The sequence below is a fragment of the Monodon monoceros genome, unplaced genomic scaffold (genome assembly GCF_005190385.1).
Source record: "Monodon monoceros isolate NGI ecotype Baffin Bay Population unplaced genomic scaffold, NGI_Narwhal_1 Super_Scaffold_2, whole genome shotgun sequence".
Classification (NCBI taxonomy): Eukaryota; Metazoa; Chordata; class Mammalia; order Artiodactyla; family Monodontidae; genus Monodon; species Monodon monoceros.
In genome coordinates this window covers 68565920-68588277 of record NW_021703776.1, presented here as the reverse complement: position 1 = coordinate 68588277, position 22358 = coordinate 68565920, and the positions used below count along the sequence as shown (strand labels likewise).

The following is a 22358-nucleotide window of genomic DNA, read 5'->3' as shown; positions in this document are numbered from 1 at the left end:
ATCTGAGATAAGGATTGGGTTTTGGGAATTTAACAGCTGGTAAAACAAACATGAGCTATGAATACCAATACTCTCAGTGTTTTTTATTTTCCAAGGTGCGCCTAAGATCTCTGTCTTCCTTGTTACATTTGTCATGTATTTAGGACCTGTTTTTAAGTTCATGTATTATGCTTATGACAGACAAACTCACTGACTCACCTCAATGTAGGTGACTCATCTCCCACTCCACCTCCCTCCTGAGTCCTCTTATTTTCTTTTCAATGGCAAGTAGCACATTTCCACCTGAATGTTCCATATGCACCTCAGTCCAGCATCTCTAATACTGTTTCCCTCTTCCTGTCTTCCCTTTGTGTGTTCACAGTACTACTGTCCTCCCATATGTCCAAATTCAAGAACTCAAAGTCATACCTGGTTTCCCTAAAAACAATCAGTTTTACCATAAAACACCTAAATTCATGTCCTCTTCTCCGATCACACATGACCTCAGTTGGTGCCTGAGCATTTTAAGGGATCTTGCCAGTCATTTCACTATATTTAATGCATGATAATATTGCCAGATTTATTCATATATCCCCTATTTTACTAATTCACATGGTTTAGTAGTTGCTCAAAAACATTCCTTGGTTCCCATTACCAATATATCCAATGCCAACCTTCTTCCCCTGGCCTGGACTCCCTCTTCAGCCCATCTTTCACTGCTTCCTGGTACATGCTCTGTGCTTCAGCCACATTGCACTGCTCCTCGCTTCCAGTACACAGCTCTGCTGTCCTGCCTCCATTTTATCATTCACGTTGTCCAGTGCTCTGTAATGTCCTTCCTCCCACGTTCACCTTGGAAAATTTTATCCATCTTTCAAGATCTAGCTCAAATTCAACTTCCTTCCTTCCTAAAGCCTCCAACCAAAATTGTTTCTTTTTCCTCACAACTCTTAAAACTCTTTGTAATGCTCTAATGGCACTTATTACACCCGCACAGGCCACACAGCCTATTCAAGGATGCTATTCAAAGGGCATTATTTCAGCGTTGCTTTTACTTTGTTTAATCCTGAAGCTGCAAGTAAACCAGATAAGGATGCCGGTTGGTGGACACAGCTCCCACTGATGCCCTTGTATCATCCCTTCAGATGACTGTACGTCTGAAGCCCCGTGGCCTTGGCCCACACTGAGTGAGATGACCCCAGACTGGAGGATCATAGAATTATACCTTTCATAACCCCAGGCTCTTGGTCATCCAGAAACAACTCATACTACAAGTAAGGCAATAATTTTGCTACTCTGTGAGCCACATCACCCAGGCTTAATGTCCAGGTTTCAGGCCTTGTAACTTGTGCTTTGCCTACAATTGGGGCATGCTCCTTTTATCTACATCCATTCACATCCACTTGGAGGTCTTTACTGGGAAGGCCTAGCTATGACCTACCACATCATATACATACTTGCTTTACATTTGTTTGTAAACACATCTGTCATCTCATGAAACTGTCAACTCCCCCAAAACAAGAACCCTGTTTGCATCATCGCTTTCCCTCATGGCATGTAAAGAAGTGTTATCTTTGTAATTATAGGGGGTCAGTATATGTTAAATGAATGTTCAAGAAATATTTGTTGACTAGATTTTTCTGGGTCAAGAAAAGGCAGCAACATTACATACATGGAGTGTTACTTTTAGTATAATGAACTCTGAGAGATAGATATTTTTGATAAAATCATCTTACTGTCTTTATGTCCATAGTTTAGTTCCAGATCAGTAAAAGTACCAGAAAGATTTAGCCATAGATGTCATAAAACAGTGGTCCTTAACTTAACATACTGGTTTTGCAATATATTTGAAGAAATTAGAAGACTCCAAACAACATCAAATAAGCACAGAATAACTACAATTAACCAGGAGGGAAGAGGAACAGGACAAAGGGATTTTCTCCTAGCCAGACTTTGCCTCTGCAGGGACTTCTGCTTATATCTCATTGGCTACACTTTTGTCAAATACGATTCCTAGTTACAAGGGAGTCTAGAAGAAAAGTATTTTTCATTAAGTTCGTTGATAATCAAATCTGAGGTTCTGTCGAAGAGAATGAAGATCACGCCTATAAGACAGGCAGCTAGCAGTGTCTCCCTCAGGTACTACAAGGCAAAGGTCTCCCTTGAAATGCTCTAATAAATATCACATATTTGTTACCAACTTGATGTTATGTGCTCCCTCATACCTCTTACTCATAGGAAGATGTATCCTCCTCCTATAAACACAACCTAATCCAGTTTAACATTCCACCTAACAGATATCAACATCATGGTAAGTATATTCAGATGTTGCAAAAATTACACTAATCTGAATCTGTGGACTTGAGAAGAGTTCTAATCTCTCATGGGGTATATATATTGAGGATTTTGGTTCAAGAACAAGTAACACAAGACTTGGTATTCAAACCTGCCTTGAAGACATGAACATGAAAGGATTTCTTTGACTGACTTTGGTCATGGCTTCCTTGGGATTCTTTGCATAGCTTTAAGCAGAAATAAATGCCTCCCAGATTCTCCATTTTTTTTTTTTTGCGGTACGCGGGCCTCTCACTGTTGCGGCCTCTCCCGTTGCGGAGCACAGGCTCCGGACGCGCAGTCTCAGGGGCCCATGGCTCACGGGCCCAGCCGCTCCACGGCATGTGGGATCTTCCCGGACCGGGGCACAAACCCGCGTCCCCTGCATCGGCAGGCGGACTCTTAACCACTGCGCCACCAGGGAAGCCCCAGATTCTCCATTTAAGACTTGTCATCATCCGGTTCCTGCCTGTCTCTCTCGACTCACCTCTTATCGCCTAACAACAAGGCCCTTACTTCCTGCGATACTGGATGCCTCGAAGGTCTGTGAGGTCACCATGCTCACACAGGTTTGGTACCTGCCCACCTCTCCTTCTCGTCTCAGGAGCCTCTTCTCACCCATGCCAATTCAAACACACCTCAAGCATCTTCTTTGCCAACTCAAAATACAGAGTTCATTCCCCCTTAAGACTTTTGTAACAGCTCCTCCCCCCACCTGATAAGATCATCAGCTGAGTTTTCTACTGCCATTTAAATCTCAGCCTAAATGACAGCTCCCTGGCAATGCCTGTCCCACCCTCCACTCTCATATACCCCCTCACCCAACCTACCACCACCCTGCCTGTGTTATTATCCCAAAGCACATCTCACTACCTAATATTTTTCTAGTTCAATTATCATCGTCTCTCTGCCCTACCAGAATGTTAAGATTATGAGAAAGGAGGTTTTGTTTGTTTTATTTACTGCTCTTTCTTCAAGTTCAGTATTGGAAGTTGGTAGCTATTCAGTTTGTGTTTACTGAATGAATAAATGGATAAATGAATGTCACTGCTCTGCCTGAAACATTGTCCACAATCTCCCCCCTCATCCTTTAAGTCAGGGTTCCCCAACCCCCGGGCTGAGGACCGATATTGGTCTGCGCCTGTTAGGAACCGGGCCACACAGCAGGAGGCGAGCAGCGGCGAGCGGGCGCAGCTTCATCTGCTGCTTCCCATCGCTCGCATGACGGCCTGACCTATTCCCCCACCACCACCTGTCTGTGGAAAAACTGTCTTCCACGAAACCAGTCCCTGAAGCCAAAAAGGCTGGGGACCGCTGCTTTAAGTCACAGATTCTGATTATCCCATCCCTCACCCCATCTCATTTAAGTGTCTCTCTTCTGTGTGCCTGTAGTACCTTCCCTAGAATAGCATTAATTATATGTATTATAACCCTTGATTACTTGTCTGTGTCCCATCAGTCACAAAGTGGGCAAAGTTCAAATTTATTATCCCTGAAACAGATGCCGGGGCTTTACAAGCACACGTAGCACGTTTCTGCAAATTAGAAAGAGAGCGAGGGCACCCAGCTTGACGAGTGCTAGTGGGCTGGAACGCACCCCCCTCACTTCAGCAGGGAGCAACCTGTGCACCTGTACATGGTGGCCCTGGTAGACACTAACTGTTTAATTCAATGAGGGAGTGAATCTCCTCTATATCTTAGTTTCTTAAAGGCAAAGAAACTAAGGTGGGGGAATGAATGAGACAACAATTATCAAAAGCCTGCTCTGTCGCTGGTACTATTCTAGGGTATTTTTTTTAATTTTTTTATTTATTTACTTATGGGCTGTGTTGGGTCTTCGTTGCTGCACGTGGGCTTTCTCTAGTTGTAGAGAGTGGGGGCTACTCTTTAATGCGGTGCGCAGGCTTCTCAGTGTGGTGGCTTCGCTTGTTGTGGAGCACGGGCTCTAGAGAGCAGGCTCAGTAGTTGTGGCGCACAGGCTTAGTTGCTCAGCGGCATATGGGATCTTCCCAGACCAGGGCTTGAACCTGTGTCCCCTGCATTGGCAGGCGGATTCTTAACCACTGCGCCACCAGGGAAGCCCTAGGGTATTTTTTTTTAAACCACTTTATTGAGGTATGATTGAAATATAAAAAGCTGTACATGTTTAATGTATACAATTTGATGAATTTGGATATAAGTATATACCCATGAAACCATCAGCAAATCAATACCGTAAACATATCCATCATCCCCAAAAGTTTCCTCTCACCCTTGTGTGTGTGCGTGCACACGTGTGTACTTGTGTGTTAAGAACATTTCATTCTAGGTTCTTTTCACACATCTCATGTACTTCTTACAACACCCCATGAAGGAAGGATTAGTCATTCCATTTTGTGGATGAAGAAATGGGCTCAGAGAAGTTTTGCAACTTTCTCAAGGTCATACCATTGGTAAACAGTGAGCCTGTGATTAAAACCCAGGCCCTTCTGATTTCAAGGTTGTCCCTGGCTGGCCTTAGCTACACGGGAACCTGACTGCGTGTTCCCAGGAGTCACGGGTTATGTATGAAGTCCTGCTAGGACAGGCCCATCTGGGCAAAATCTTGCCTTGTTCCTTTTTTTCAGTGTCTCTCAGCCCCTAGTGTTGTTGACTGCCTGATGACTAGCAGATTTAGAATTTTCTGATATTTCTAAGGCTGTAGAAGAATTGTATTATCAAATAGCAATGTTAATCAAATAATTTTTTAAAAATGGATTATCACTTGTTATGTTTTTGGTTACATTGCTTTCTTAACATTTGCAAGTTTTGTTTTATTGTCAGGAATGGTGATAATGCAACATGCTAAATTTGAGGTCCCTGTTTGTTTCTTTTAAGAAAGGATACAGTGGCAAATTTAGTTAGAACTCTTAAGCCTTAAAATATATTTTGTTTGCCTTTTTTCTTATTTAGGAGATATTTGTTTGTGGTGTTCAGTTTTGAAATTGCATACACTTTCTCTAATGAAATTTCTGACAAATAAAAGACAATAAGGGTAAGTTCAATTATCTTTTTCAAAAAAGAGAATGTTGCTTATCTCACAAAGCTATGGTATTATCCCCAATACAGTATAAGGCTGTGTTAGAAAAGTAATGTGAGCCGTAACTACCATTATATGCACAACCAGGCAGTAATAGTTACGACTTCCTGTGTTGAAAGAGCTTTTCATGGCAACAGCACACGTATGAATTATCTTTTCTTTCAAGCTAAAGATACCGTTGGACTTTTTTCATTTGGATATCCTCTGACACTTCATACCAAACATAATCAAAATCAACTTGTTCTCTACCGATCCCTCTATCCTTATACAACCAGTTCTCCTTCCCTGCTTTCTCTGTATGTGTTGGCACCAATCTCCTGGCCAAACACTCAGGGAATCTCAAAGTTGAAAATACTTGAGAGCTAATCTACCTCAATCTCCTGCCTCATCTAGAAACACTTGGACAACATGACTAGGATCCAGATCTGTAACTCAGTCTTCTAGGGTTCAAATCATGGCCACACAACTTGCAATGGATTCTTAAGCAGGTCACTTCACCTCTCTGTGCCTCGGTTTCAATGAGGATAATAATAGAAACTGTTTTGGGGGATGGAGTGAGGAATACGTGAAATAATACATGTAGAGCACTTAACCCAGTGCCCAGCACATAGCAAGTGCTCAATAAATGTTAGCCTTTATTATGAGCAAGCAGATATTTATCCATCTTTTCTTAAACTCTGCCAGTGCTAGGAATCACCCAACTTTTCAAGGCAGTTCATTCCAATATTGAAAAGTTATCATTTTTAGGAAAGTCTCATATTCCTTCAACAAACATTCAGCAAGAGTCTGCTATGTACCAAATACTGTGCTAGAACCTGAGAACAAAGAGATGAGTGAGAACAAGGTATCTGGCCTCAAGAAGTCCCCAGTCTAGAAAGAAAGCTCAGCACCAGGTGGCTTGTGGCTGTCCTGCCCTGTCAGCCCACTTGGGTCCCCCAGGGACATGACCAAGAAGATCCTTCATCTACTCCTAAGCAACCAGTCCACCTCCCCAGGGAATTTAGTCCTCTCTACTAGAGCAAATCACCTTGCCCCTGTGAACCTCCATTTCCTTATCTGTAAATGGGAGTAAATAATTCCAGCCAACCACATCACTGGACTGTTGTAAAATAAAAGGAGATCATCACATGGTCTTTGGAACCTGTCAGGTACTCTATAACGATGAGATACTCCTTGTATTAAGAAAGAAATGACTCTTCTAATGATGGGAAGGGAAGATCTTTTGGCTGGGCGTTGATAGAGGCAGTGAGAAGAGGAACTGTACCAAGCTTCCAAATCAGGCTCACCTACAAATACAAGACTGGACTGAGTCAACAAGGTATCAAGCATTGCTCCTGAAAATCTCACTGGTGTTCACATATGTTGTTGGAAGGTCACCACATTTAAGATCCAAACAGACCTAGAGTCAAAATGCCTTATCGGGACTTCCTTGGTGGTCCAGTGGTTGAGATTCCGCTTCCACTGCAGGGGGCGCAGTTTTGATCTCTGGTGGGGGAACTTGGCCAAAAAAAAGCCTTTCTAGTTGGGTGACCTTGAGCCTTCCTTGAGTTGGGTGATGCTTCATTTAAGCCACAGTTTCCTCATTTGTAAATCAGATTCTCTTGCCTGGGAATTCAGAATTAGAACTGAGAGACACTGAGGGTCTGAGAGACACTGAGAGACATGAGAAGTGATGTCAAGGAATAAAAAGTGGCTCTCATCTGCCCACCACAGACATGATAAAACAAGAAAGTATTTGCAGAAAGAAAAGAACAAAATAGGACAATAGTGAGAAGCAGAGACAAGAGACAGAACAGCCCGGCTTCCAGTGGTCCTCCACTTCCAGGCAGCAGAACTTCCAAACACTCAACTGAATTCCTGCCTTCGGGTTCCAGGAGACACCCCTGAAGTGTTATTAAAACAAACTCTTTCTTTATGCTTAAGCTAGGTCCAGTTGATTTCTATTTCTTGCAAGCCAGAGTAACTGATAATTCTTCTTAGTGCTCCCCCTGTTTTATTGAGTCTAGTATCTCTGGAAAACCCAGGAAACTGTCCAAGTAGTTGCAAATGGGACTTGCAAAGCCTATCTTTTAGTCTCCAATGAAACGCAGTAGGAAGTAGGAACAGATTCTGCAACACTTTGGAGGCATGTTAGCATTTTTCCTAATTATGGAGAATGAGAGAACTGCCAAATTTCATCCATCATCAGTGATATTAATGTGAACCAACCCAGCCAAAAGAATTCTGAGAAGGTATTTTAGAAAACTTAAGCCAAACTAGGACTTCTCTGGTGGTCTAGTGGCTAAGACTCTGCGCTTCCCCTGAAGGGGGCTTGGGTTGGATCCCTGATCAGGGAACTAAGATCCGGCATGTCGTACGGTGTGGCCGGGAAAAAAAAAAAAGAAAAAAACTTAAGCCAAACTAAAGTGACCACACCAGGTTTATCACACTGAAACAGTTATATTAAATAGTTCTAAAATTATCATTTTTATTATTTTACTAAAAATAAGAGAAAACTGGCCATTGAACACATAGTTAAAGACTAAAAACTTTATTAGTAAGAAACATTTAATGAAAAATGTTTTTTCATTCCATTCAAGAAAGGCTTTTGGGCTTCCCTGGTGGTGCAGTGGTTGAGAGTCAGCCTGCCGATGCAGGGGACACGGGTTCGTGCCCCGGTCCAGGAAGATCCCACATGCCGCGGTGCGGCTGGGCCCGTGAGCCACGGCCACTGAGCCTGCACGTCCGGAGCCTGTGCTCTGCAACGGGAGAGGCTACAACAGTGAGAGGCCCGGGTACCACAAATAAAAAAAAAAAAAAAAAAAGAAAGGCTTTTGTAGTTCATTTGTAACAGACACCATTGGTTGCCTACCCCAAAACTATCCAACCCTCCTTCTTCATTCACAAAACCCCAGTTTTGTCCAGATTTCCAACCTGCTATGAGTGGCCATGTGCTTCAGGGAAAGCTGGACCTGGCCTCAGCTCCAGGAATTGGGTCATAACTGATCCCATGATTGATTCCTCTTACAAATGGTTTGTGTAGTCTTAGACATGCAACATAATTCTAGCCAATGAAGTAGAAGAGTTGAGGGGTTTTACAGAAGGATTTCTCCATTCCAAGAGAAATACAAATGAAAAGATGGTTTTCTCTTTCTCTGGATGTTGTCATTTGTGACCATGAGGGCAAACAAAGCTAAAATACCAGGAATGGCCACAGGGAAGGATTAAAGAACCCATAAGAGACTTTTGTATCACTCACCCAATCACTCACCAACCAGCACCACCTACCACCTCTAGACCACCCATTTTGTGAGATAATGAAGGCCTTATATATTTAAGTCAATTTTAACTGGAGATTTCTGTGACTTGGGGCTGAAAGTATCCCAACTGATACTGTTATATCTAACAATCCCCTTAAAAAGATGGTAGCATTTGACAATTTCTAACATTCTTATATGTGTTCAAAAGTGAGTTGAAAAAAAGAATCCCCCAACTATTCCCCTGCAGCCCTTAAAAGTCCCATATGTTCTAAGAGAGGAAATGTCTTTGAAATCCGCATTCCTGTCATCTGCTGTTTTGTACCTAGAATGTACCAACACAGCACCACTAGCCACTTCATGCTGTCTCCACAGAATTCTGTCCAAGAACACCCCGTTAAAACTCTTTCTTTGGAGAATTTCCTTTCCTCCACTCCCACTGTTATCATGCACGAATGTTTTGTGGGCTTTTTTCCCAATATCCTTTTCTTTCTCCATCTTTGGCATTCCTAATTAAGAGATTTTATTTCCCTTAATGGTTCTTAATAGGGTCGTTTGTTGCTGTTAATTGGCATCAGAATTTTTGTAACTGAAACATCTTTCAATGAGAAGAATCAATTTTTCTGTCAGTGGTATCCCAGGTGGCTAACTTTCATTATGTTTAGGTTGATGATTCATGACTGGTAGTTTTCCTTCTAAACAAGGGCTGCCATGATGGGTGAGCAATGATGCCCTCTCTATATTCTAAAGGCCAAGGGAACAAAATGTATTCTACCCACATGATAATGGGGTTAATTTAATTCTAAATATATAGGTCATAACTGTAATTTCTTTGAAGAGTATTTTTTTGTTGGCTTGATTTCCATAGCCTAGTCTTTTTTGTATAGGAGATACCTTCTAGTCTCAAATTATTTCCATTCATGCATCCATGCAAATTTGCCTTTGTCCCCTGAGGTTGATCAATGAACTCTCAAAATAGGAAGTAAACCAACAACTTTTATACTTTTGTGCTTTCCATATGATTAAGGCAACATTCAGTAATGTTCTTTCCCTACTCTTGTTCTCTGAAGTTCTACCTCTTATATCTTAATCCACCTTCTCCCCATCCCTGGTGTCCGCCCACCCAAAGTTACGCACAGTACAATACCATTTTTTCACAGCTCCGGAAGCTAGAGTACCTGCCTACATGTTTTTTTTAAAATGGGGTGGTCCATTTTGCCAGCTTCACTGTTTGCTTTCTAGTGGTATTATCCATTTGTTGTATTTGACCCAATTTTTTGGATAGAATCAATAGTTATGATTTGACATTTAGAGAGATACCTTTAATTAATATATTAGTTTTTAAATCTTCAAAGTGACACCCAATATAATATCTAGCTACTCCTAAACTCTAGTTAGTTCTTAGTTAGTTTCTCCTAAACTCTAGAACTGTATATCCAGTCACTGGCTTTTACTTATATTTATTGCCCTACAGACTCCACAGATTCAACAAATTAAAAATGTACATACCTACTCTACCCCTACCCCACACCTACCTGTTTCTCCTTTGGTATTATGAATCATGGTTAATGGCTCTACTATCCACCTTTATATCCAAGTCAGAAACCTAACCTCATCCAGCACAATAAACCATTTCACATCTAAAATATCTCTGGATTCTATCCTCTCCCCTCATTCCCACTGATACTACCAACTGTTACCTAGCCTCCTAACTCACATTCCCACTTCTGATCTTGCCCAGGTCCAAGCTGACAGAGTGATCTTCCGTAAGACAAATCCCATGACTATCTCCATGAAGACTTTCCAAACCCTACCTCTGTTTCTGCAGAATGGATAATGTGGCCCCTAGTGCTCTTAGAAATCAGACAGATTTCTGTCATGGGGAAACAACATAGTCCTTATTGGTAAAAGTGTATTTTCTGGAGTCAGACCACTAGGATTTGAACCTGGCTCCACCACTTACCAGAGGCAAGGTATCAAATTTCTGTGCTTCAGTTTCCTCTTCTATAAAATGACACTAACTAATCAATAGTGTTTTTTAGGGTTATTGGGAGAATTAAATAAGACAATGCATTTTAGCACTCAGCACTATGCATGTATGTCTGGCACACGGTAAATACTCAATAAATATAATAATAATGATACTATTTCAGAAAATCTATGACTTCCATTGCACTAACTTGTTTATCGTTTTCTTTAGTAGGCTTTGAGTTTCTTATATCTAATTCATCCTTGTAGCTCAGCACCTAGCACTGGTCTGAAAATTGCTTTTTGATTGAATGACCATGTTACTGCCTGGCTCATAACACTTCATTGGCTCCTGATTGCCTGTAGTATAACATCCACACTCTTTAGCATGGTTTGCAAAACCTCTGAAATCTGGCTCCTCCCCATCTATTCTGCCTCATCTTCTACACTCCAGCTAAACAAGATCACTTGCAGTTCCCCAAACATACATTTCCTTCGATCGCACTGAATGTCTTTCCAGGCCCTTTCCCCAAACCTGGTGAACTTCTTTTGGTATTCAAGACCCAAATCAAGTATCTTCTCTTTAAAGTCTTTCCTGACCTTCTTACAGATAACCAGCAAGTCTAAAAACACAGGCAAATACAAAATAGTTTGTTGGTATTATATTACAATACAGGATGAAATAAGGTATCTTCATTTCCAGACTTCACGGCCACCCTGTAGCTAAAGCTGATCCCTCCCTTCTTCACGCTCCCACATCACTCTTTGCCTCTTTTGCGAAGCACGGGTGACTCAAGACTCAGCACACAGAGGCTCTGCCTTATTCATCTTTGTATCCCAACCACCCATCTCCATGACTGACACAGATGAGGCACTCACCAGATATTTTTGAATGAATAAAATGTCAATAAATATTTATGGATCCTCTATGTATAAGGCAAGGAAAACAGCCACCCACTGAATCATTGATAGTGAATATCCCCAGCACAAATCCCACCCTGCAATCACTTTCATCCCTGTTGCTCTAGGTGGTGAAGCAAAATGCTTGGCAAGTGTCCTGGTGATCTCATACTGCATTTCTTGCATTCATGATGTCATTCATGAATGTCATTCATGATTAAAACATGTCTTCTTTGAACAAATATTCCTCCCCCCTTTTTTTTTTTGCGGTACACGGGCCTCTGACTGCTGTGGCCTCTCCCGTTGCGGAGCGCAGGCTCCGGACACGCAGGCTCAGCGGCCATGGCTCACGGGCCCAGCCGCTCCGCGGCATGTGGGATCTTCCCGGACTGGGGCACGAACCCGTGTCCCCTGCATCGGCAGACGGACTCTCAACCACTGCGCCACCAGGGAAGCCCCTCCCCCCTTTTTTTTTACAAAGGAAAAATTTAAGGAAATAGTGTCTACTTTAATCAGTCACCATTATTTGATACCTTCAAAAAGAAAAACATTGATAGAGAGTAAAATAAATAAAACATTTCAATATTAATGACATATTCAAGTATGAATGTTCATATTAATAAGAGTCAGTTAAAACTTTATAAAGAGCTATTCTCTAAATTGACCAGATAAGTATATTGCTGTTAAGGTCAGCTTTAATTTATACTTGCTGATGCAGCTCACGTATGTGGCTGCAGTCAGATCACGGGGCATTTTCAACTAGTAAACTAGTTAGTGGTCCCCCACCCCATCCACCTGCAGCAGATTTCATCTGGCTCATGATAAAAATCCCAAGCCAGTCTCTTCTCAGCAAACTCTCCAATGAAATATTTCTTAAAGATGACATGTGACAAGGAAAATAAACACTTAACATGACAGTTTCATGACATAGCCTGTGATGTGGAAGACAGCCTCTGGCTAGTGACGATAACCACACTGCCAGAGGCGTGTTTTACAGTCGCACACTGGCTGGTCCAGTAAGGGAGCCATGCTTTAATAATGACTCATTGTCCAGGAAAGCTTCCTGTTCTATGAGAATGAGCCCTGGAGTAGCTCGTAATTTCATGGTCACTGTGACAACTCTGAACCTTTCAGAGACACTCTGGATCTGTGGATCTGACCTTGAGGGAGCGTTGTAGTGGGGGGTAATGGCACCATCACTCATTGAAATCTAAAGGAAAATTATTGTCATCTGATAAAGCATTATTCTGTTCACCATTAACCCAACCTATAAAAGGCACCCTGCAAAGTGAGCCACAATAAATATGTATTCATGGCACACTAGCACCCAAAACCCGGAGTGCTGAGTTGCCATTTAAACCCTCCCAGAGGAAGCTGTTAAATGACACAGGGTGATTCAAAAAGAATTAAACACTTCCAAAATGGACTACTCAATAACCAGTAAATAGACATCATGTGGGTGACCTTTTAACTGTCTAGCCATAGGGAAAGTATTAGGTTTTGACCACATGTTTATATTTGTTATAAACAAATACTACAAACACATAAATACATTATATTGTCAATTCTTTTTTGAATCATTCTGTACCATAATATAGGTATGCTAATCTGAGGTCCAAAATGGGATTTAGATGGTCTGTGAAATGCCTGAAATTAGATGCAAAAATACTGTGTAGTTGAGACTTAAAGTTATAATATTTCATTCTATCCCATATTACAGTTTGGTTTTATGGAATAACATGGATTCAATAAAATTTTTCATTAACAGATTCTACAATGTTGTTAGTCATTACTTAATTACTGAGTTAATCTTAAATTTAATTTAGAATTTAATAAACTCCTACAGTATTTTAAAGTCTACAGTAGACATATAATAAAACTGTCATATTTAACACCACACTTCAACCATGGCTGCTACAGCACCATTACTATTGCTCTTGCTGTGGGACCCAGGGTCACTGCAAACCCATAAACAATCTTTTCTAACTCCTACAAAATTTAAAAAGGCACCAAGATGTCCTTCCTTTCGGGAGGGAGGCAGTCTTGCAATGGGGAGCATTGTTTGGCATGGGAAATGCAGACTGGATTTCAGCCCCCTCTCACCCCCTCAGCTGGGCTCTTTTGTATAGTACACAAATTGCACGACTGTACACAGCAGTCCTGCTGGGACCCAATGAAAGTGAAAATACATCATGACTCTTTCCTACTTTCTCTACTTAAAATACCTTGAACATAGACCAAGACATACTCTTACTAAAAACAAAACACAAAAAAACTGTATTTAATTATTTTAAGATGCATATTTTTTAGCAATTTAATATCACTGAAATTGAAATGTTTCTTACAGTTTTATACCCAGTCAGCCACTCAATAAATTTTATATAATGAATATACTTACTAAGCCAAAAAAAAAAGGAAGTGAAATAATTCTAACTTCTATTTATTATGTTTTCACTCAGAATAACAGATTATTTCCTGCTTGAAAAATGATACCCTGAAGATTTATCACATAGAGCACTTCCCCTGTCCTCTGTTTTCAAGTACTCCTTAGACTAAAATAATCACTCCTCAACCCCAAAGCACTTTGTTTATACTCTTCTTGTGGCCTTATTCCTTTCTGCTTTGTACTCTAATTGTCTTTTACTTCTCTTGCCTGTTGTCCTGTAAGCTCCAGCAGGGCAGGGCCTGTGGACCATGGTCTTCTCTGCTACACGGGGCAGCAGCACCGTCAAGTGGAAGCAGAATGGGCTCTGGAGCTGGGCCACCCTGCATCCAGATCACGGCCCCGCTGTCTACCAGCTACAAGATCATGAGTAGGTTACTCAGCCTCTCCAAGTCCTATTTCTTCACTTGTAAAATGGAGATAATAACACCGAACATATGAGATTGGTCTGAAGGTTTGAAAACGAGTGAAGTTGTGAAGGACTGGCACTTAGGGTCCTTGTAACTAACTATCGCTATGTTTTGGAGGCAGCATGAGTTTTGTAATCAGATAGATTCGAATCCCAGCTTGGTCACTCAGTGTGTCCCCTAACTACAAGTCATTTCTCTAAGCCTCAGCTTCTAAGCCTTGTGAATGTTAGATTTTGTCTGTCTCACTGACTGATGTGTCCTTACCATCTGCCAGCGAACCTAGCAGCTGATGTGAATGAAAAATGACGGTAATTCCTTACGGCACTATTGCAAGAATTACAAAGAATGTACATACAGAATGCCAGTCATGGTTACTGTGCCCGGTACACAGTAAGCCACACTGATTTTTGATTGTCAAAACAAATGGATGTGAAAAAATAGGATTAAAAATGCTATGAGCACCCACGCCCATGTATTTATCACATACTCTTACTAAAAAAGAGAAAATTTTATTGAATCCATGTTAGTATATAAAACCAAACTGTAATTACAGGAAGAGGCAATAAGAGGACATGGCTACATGGCTGGCCAGTGACTAGTGCCTTCTGCTATTAAATTGTGCTCACACCCCCGATGCAACACTGATACAGGCAGCAAGAATCATTCGTTTAGTAACTATTTATGGAGCACTAAGGATGTGGACAACACCAAGATGGATAAAATATTTAGGAATAAATACATCTATATCAGGGACAGAACATGGAGGTGCTTGCTTTCCAAGAATCTGAGATCACAGATGACTGGAATTTCCATGTAAAGAGAGATTCCAAAAAGAGCATAATGAACAGACAGAATACCTGTCCTTTCTCTCTTTGTTTCAAATACTACTTTCATAACTGTGACCTTTCTTCTCCCACCTATTTAGGCAAACGGAGGTAGCCCCTATGCCTTTTGTCACAAATACAGATAGCACAGAAACACAGATTATGGAGGTCAGGACAAGGGAGTTTCCTACTGCCCTGGATACTACCCTCCCATTAGTACAAGATGGGACTATGTAGATATGAGGACTGGGTGGAAGGCGGGTAAATCAAAGCTGGGAGTCTAAAGATAAATGATTACACTTCACCTGTAACCTGGCTCCTAGGTGATCTCACCTAAAACATTCCAAATTGATGCATGTCATTCTTGTCCTCCAAGATAGGAAAGCAGACTCCATAAACCATATTGGAGTACTACTGATCGAAGAGGAGGGAAAAGTCCAAGGCTGAGTTAACAATTTGAATTTTACATATCTCTATATTGAGATTCTTAATGCAAAACATACAATAGGACATAGAGTTAAAACAACGTTTTATGTCTTCATATAATCATTTCTAGGCAAAAAGATCTAAGCAGTAACCTTGAAGCCTAGACTTAAGCTTCCTCAGCTCCCTTTGTGCTCTCTAAGCCTTTAATGATGGGAGCAGATTTCTGGCCACTGCAGGGAACACAGGACACTAGGAACAGCAGCAACACTGCTTGAAAGATAATGAGCAGAAAACTTCCTAGGACCAACGATGCGAGAAGGAAAGAAGGGAGGGCAGAGAGAAGGTGGGAGGAAGAGGAGAAGAAAGATGAGAGAAGAGAGAGGGAGAAAGGAAAGAAATAATAAATGAACCTAACAAGTTCCATCCATCTCAAGGATCAATTATGTAAAACATTGAGCTGAAGGAGGTCTGAGAAATAGCCCTTCCACTTCCACTGGCCTTTGGGGGTTGTCTTATCAATTAGCTGAGAAACATGATGCTGACCTATATGAAACAGGATGCTGGGAGAATCCCTGATTTCAGACAGCAGGCTACATGAGTGCCCAGGGCCACTTCCGGGGGTAGCAAGCTGCAAACAGGTGATGTGAGTCTTTGATATCCTCCTTGCTCCCTTTATGTAAAATACCTTCTAGTTTTCTCCTCCTGCTTGGGCAGCCCCCATTGGAAGAGACAGAAGTGGCATGAAAGGCAGCTAGGAGTGTGTGTGTGGATGGGAGGTGGGAAATAGCCCCATTCCTGGACATGGGCTCCGCAGTGTTTATCCTGGGCAGGCCAGATGTCAAAGACCTCTCTAGGCTTCCAAGGGCAACAAGGATTAGAGCTCATGTCATGTGTGACAAAAAGGAACTTTATCTTTTACCAGGTTCTCCTTCCAGATTCCTCTGAGAATCCTTGAGGGCTGTTCGCCCACTCCCACCTCTGCACCAGCTGCTGTCTGTCCCCCGGGAGTGGCAGGGAGCGAGTCCCAGCTCTCAGCAGGTCACCTCTCCCATCTCATAAGCACCTTCCCAGGCTGCTGCCAGGCTTCCTTTTTTGCTTTGCTTCAGCCACCCACGCATACCCGTCCCTGAACCCTTCAAAGCTGCAGAGATCAGAAGGCTCGGGCTAACAGAAGAGAATTACAACATAGAAAACAGTATTTTCCCCAAAGAGAATTGGGCTCCCAAATCCTCCTCCTTCCCCAGGTTGCATCTGTTCTATGTCACTTAGAATCATAAGTTTTACTTTCCTTGGTTCATAATTCCTTTTGCAGAATTACAGTGGGCAGACCCAAATCCCTTTGTCCCAGGGAAGGCCTTGGGCCTCTGCAGGTGCTGTCAGCCTCACCACACCTTTGAGTTGTATCTGCTAACATATAACAGGGAGATGGAGAGACTGAAGGAGTACAAAGACGCTGAGAAGGAGGAGGTGAGAAAGGTCCGGTATGAAACATCAGCACTGTGCTCTAGGGCTCAGAACTGTCTCCTAATAGTAACATTATAGCTTCATTTTACTTATAGAACAACATTTCTCCATAATAAGTTATCTCCTTACAAAAAAAACTGAAAGACTGTCAGTGGAAATTTTAACCAAGCTGCAATTTTTGTAACATGAGGCCATACAGTATGTTCTTTCTAGGAAGATGCTAGGCCCGCCTTATCCCTGAAGGAAAAAGAACACGGTGAGACTGCCTTGTTTACCGAGATTGCTAAGATAATAAATCGATATTATGAGTCCCATTTTGGTGTGTCTGAGTGAGAATCTATTGAAGCAGAAGGGACATTATGGGGAAAAAGCTTAGGAAGTGAATTAGATTTTTCGTACCCGGAGTAGGAGCTATTCAGATAGCAGAAAAATCCTCTGAAGTCACTCATCAGGCAGCAATGCAACGAACACTGAAGACAACTCTTCTTTCAGATGAGAGGATGGTCCAGGACAGCTCTGTGACTGCAGATGACTGCATGTCATATTCCAGATATCAGAACTATTGAATAACTAATGTTCAAGGGTTTATAGCCCAGAGTGAACATTCTAGAGTACAAACTGCCTTTGACTCAACATTATCAAAAACCAGAATGTTAAAGTGTCATCACATGTTGGATGTCCACCAGGGCCACACTATATAGTGATGTTTGCTTCTGCCAGAGGCTCTCTGTGGGCATGAGACATTCCTGACACCAGTCACCACTGAAAGGCCAAGTCAGAGATTAGACACATATTTCAGGTAGAAAAGCCACAACTGGCAAGAAGACTGGTAGTAAACAAAGTTCAACAGAGTGCAGTTGGCCCTTGAACAACGGCATTTGACTGCGTGGGTCCACTTATACGCGGATATTTTTCGATAGTAAATACCACACGGTTGGTGGTTGGTTGAATCTGCAGATCCTGAGGAACTGAGGATACGGAGAACTGACTATAAATTATACACGGATTAACCTCCGTGTTGTTCAAAGATCAACTGTAATTGCAACTAAAGCAGCTCTACTAGGAGATAGGTCTTGAAGGGCCAAAGACCCTTTGGTAGACAGGGATGTCTGAAACTATAAACACTTGTTGGAGAGCATTTCAGTAAAAGGCAACCTCAAGGTACAAGTGTCAAGTTGGCAAAAAGTCACTGACACAGTGACAATGGCTTTTGAGGAGAAGAATGACACGACATCAACGGTTTTCTTTGGAGGATTAATCTAGTGGTAATCAGCACTGAAGTTAATAGCAGCTTAAAGAGGGTCTGGGCCCTCTTTAAGAAAACGAATACAGACTTAAGAATACAAAATTGCTAGGGCCAGTCCCAGAGACCTTGAACGTGCCCATGCCTGCAAGGAGGCCTGAAGGTTAAGCTCCCTTACCTTCACAATAAGCTACCTCAGGGGTGACAGCTAAAGCCACTAACGCCGTCACCCCCATCTATCCAGCACCCACACTAGAAACGTGGGAGTCATCTTTGATCTTTCCTGTTATTTTCTCTTCAGTCACCAAGCCATGGCCATTTTATTTCTTGAATGTTTCTCAGATTCATTTCCTTCTTAATTTTTCCTGCCAATACCTTGGATCTAGCCATCACCACCTCTTACCTACTCCACTGCAAACAGCCTCCTAACCAGTACCCTGTTTCCACTTTTGTTTACCTCCCAGAAATCTATCCTTCACCCAACCACCCAGAATACAACATCTATCTAAAAGGTAGGTCTACAATTTCACAGTTCTGCTGAGTACCCTTCAGTAAGGCCTCCTCAGAAGAAAGCCCAAGTCTCCTTAGCATGACAAGCAAAGCCTCCATGACCTGCATCTCTCCACCCTCAGCAAAACTTCTCACAGTATCAGCACCTTGTGGCCTATAGTTCCTTGCAAACACCTTGAAAGTTTTCATTTCCAAGCTTTTGGTTCCTCACTGACCTCTTAGCTTGGAATCATCTCCCTTTCTCCTCATCCCTCCTTCTTTCTTTACCTTTCTTTACCAGGTTCACCTTCTCCTGGAGGCCTTCATCAATACCCAGCCCTCCACACAAACAAGCCGGTCAGGTGCCCTCTGTAATCTCACATGAGAGCTCCATCAGGTACTCAGCACACTATGTTCGAAGGACTTGTTTATAATCTGCCTTTCCTTCTCCTCTCCAGCTGGTGATCTTCTTGGGGGAGGAGACATGTCTAGTTAATTTTTAGCAGAATGTAGGTCCCTGGCACTTAGCAGAATGTAGGGCCTCAGTACATTTTTTGAAATGAATGAACTAATTAATGACTAAATCAATCACTATATGAGCTATTCTCTGTGACAGAGTACAGAGAGACAAGAGAGTAGAGAACTTAGTGCTGGGCTACGCCCAAGATTGTAGGTGGAAGAAAGAAAGGAAGGCAATTAGGCATAGGCTCGTGGGAATAATCAATCAGAAAAGGAGGAGGATCAACAGGAATTTTTGGGTCATCTTCTTTCTACTTATCATTCAGTTTCTACAGTGAATGCATATTACTTTTTTTTTTTTTTTTTTTTTGCGGTACGCGGTCCTCTCACTGCTGTGGCCTCTCCCGTTGTGGAGCACAGGCTCCGGATGCACAGGCTCAGTGGCCATGGCTCACGGGCCCAGCCGTTCTGCGGCATGTGGGATCCTCCTGGACCAGGGCACGAACCTGTGTCCCCTGCGTCGGCAGGTGGACTCTCAACCACTGTGCCACCAGGGAAGCCCTGCATATTACTTTTTAAATAAGAAAAAGGAGTTTATTAGAGTACAGGCTAAGCTGCTTAACAAAAAAAGACCCCCAAATAGAATGATTAAAATACAGTATAAGTTTATTTCTCTCTCGTGTAGAGATCCAGAGGTGATCTGTCCCAGGCTGGTGGAGCAGTACTGCTGCCCTCAACATGCCAACCCCGCCAACTTGACCACCAACTTCCAAGGCTGCTTTTCCAAGGAACAGTGAGAACAAAACAGGAAAGACAGCACAGTTAGCTCTCAGAGAAGCAGGAATTTGCCCCCAGCTGATGGCCAAATACTCACATCCAGCTGCAAAAAAAGACTGAGAATTGTAGTCTCTAGTTGAGCACCCATATGCCCAGCTAAAACTCGGGAGAGTTTTATTCATTAAAAGGAAGAACAGGAAAGGAATACCAGGGACAACTAGCATTCTGATGTAATGTTCTGTTCTGTTTGTTTTCTGTAAAAGAGAGAGAAAAAGAATATTTTAGTAAAGTATTGTAGTAGAAACAGAAGGAGAAGCCAGATTTCAAGGGATTAAGAGTTTTAGGTAGTGGAAAAATGAAGATAAGAAGTGCAGATCAGGGTTTCCCTGGTGGCGCAGTGGTTGAGAGTCCGCCTGCCGATGCAGGGGACATGGGTTCGTGCCCCGGTCCGGGAAGATCCCACATGCCGCGGAGCGGCTGGGCCCGTGAGCCATGGCTGCTGAGCCTGCGCGTCCGGAGCCTGTGCTCCGCAACGGGAGAGGCCACAACAGTGACAGTCCCGCGTACCGCAAAGGAAAAAAAAAAAAAAATGCAGATCATTTATTCAAGTTTAACAGTAAATGGAAGAAGAGAAATAGAGTGATGACTTAGAAAGAATGAGAGTCAAACCAGGTTTTGTTTTTGTTTTGTTTTTCTTGAAGGAGGAATACCTGTGCTTGTTTGAAGATGTCAGTGGAAAGAAAGATCAAAAATGCTGGAGAACGCCTAAAACTTGTGATTTAAGCCTTGGTAAATCAGAAATCTGCTCCTGAAATTGAAGGAAGGATGACAGAACAGTACAGAGTACCTTGACATTGAAGTGGGGAGGAAGGTGGATTGGGAAGTTGACACTTCCCACCAGCTCTCCAGGGTCTCCTGCTCTAGAGCCCCAAGCTCCAAAGTTTCCCGCCCCTAATCCTACCCAAACACACCTCCCCCCAACATATTACCTGTGACCCATTCCTCCTCATTTTCTACTTTGCAAAGTCAATGAATCAGCTAGACAAGAGTATCAACAAAGGCTTCAAGGGACACTCTGCCTACTGTTCACTTCTTGAATTCATTTATTTATACATTCTTAATTTCATACATAAGTATCACCTTCTACATCCCTAGGGATATGAGGCAACAAGACAAAATCCTTGCCTTCATGGAGTTTAACTTTGAGGACAACATGTACATTTCAACAATAACCTTCTGAAGACAATGCTCAGCCTCCACGGCCTCACCCAGTTACTTTAAGAGTGAAATTTCAGGGAGGGTATGAGATGGGGCAACAGTATGACAGATGTCTCTCCAGTCACACTGAATACACACCAGTCCCTTGGTAGCTGGAAGAATACAGATCTAGGTAATAAATCCATGGAATGCATACATGGAAAACAGAGATAACAAAACCTGTCCATCTTGAAGACATGTTAACAAGGTAACCTAGCCTCTAGGTAGGACCTTACGTGGCCATAAAGGGCCAATGGTTTTCCCACCTTGATTTTCTGCCACAGCATATGCTTCCCTCCCTCTATTCTTCTCATCACATTCCTGCCCCACTGTTTGCTTTTCATTTTCTCCATGCTCTCCTGCCTATGATCACCTTCTGATTTGTGTTTCAGCTCGATAAACCATTTCTAATCTCTACCAAGCAGTAGAGGGTACAGGTGAAGAACACAGACTCTTAAGTGAAAAGGCTTGAGTTAGATTCTCAGTCCTTGAGCAATTAACATCTCTCAGCCTCAGCTTACTCATCTGCAAATGGAGATAACAATACCTACCTTGTGGCCTGCTTCTGAGAGTTACAGGGGATGTTCCTGTAAAGTCTTCACCTGATGTCAGCACCTGATGATCACAAATAAAGGTTACTTATTATTCTGTGACAATGCGACCAGATAAAGCAGCAGATGTCAGCCCAAAGCCTGACCAGCTCAGCCTACTGGCTGAAGTTTAAAAAAAAAAGGAATAAAAGAGCATTAAACACCAGGATGAATTACACATCCCTTCTGGAATAGCCTTCTACTATGTAGACCTAGAATGAACCAGGGGCCAGAAGAACAGTCCGGTTTTAACAGCAGTCAGCCTTGCTAGGGCCTCTGGGGTTGGCCTTAATAATAGTAATAGGAAATGCTGAGTCATCCTGTCCCTGGAGTGGGGTGGGGACTGAAATCCTCCGTGGCAGGCCTCCCAGCAGAACCTTCCAGGGCCTACTCGTCCACTCTGATCTCCTGACCCACTTGCAGCTGACCTTTTCTTTGTCTCAGCCCTATTTATGTTCTCATCTCTCACCCACTGATCCAACTGGTTATTTTCCTTCCGTA

General features: G+C 42.4%; 1 protein-coding gene across 1 annotated transcript in view; it reads right to left on the bottom strand.

Annotated features, from left to right (window-relative positions):
• Positions 1–22110, bottom strand: part of IFRD1 (interferon related developmental regulator 1) — a 48947-nt gene extending 26837 nt beyond the window's left edge. The window contains exon 1 of the mRNA XM_029234205.1: positions 21819–22110. The gene's annotated coding sequence lies outside the window, so the exon portion shown is untranslated. The remainder of the gene's footprint in view (positions 1–21818) is intronic.
• Positions 22111–22358: the final 248 nt, after the last annotated feature.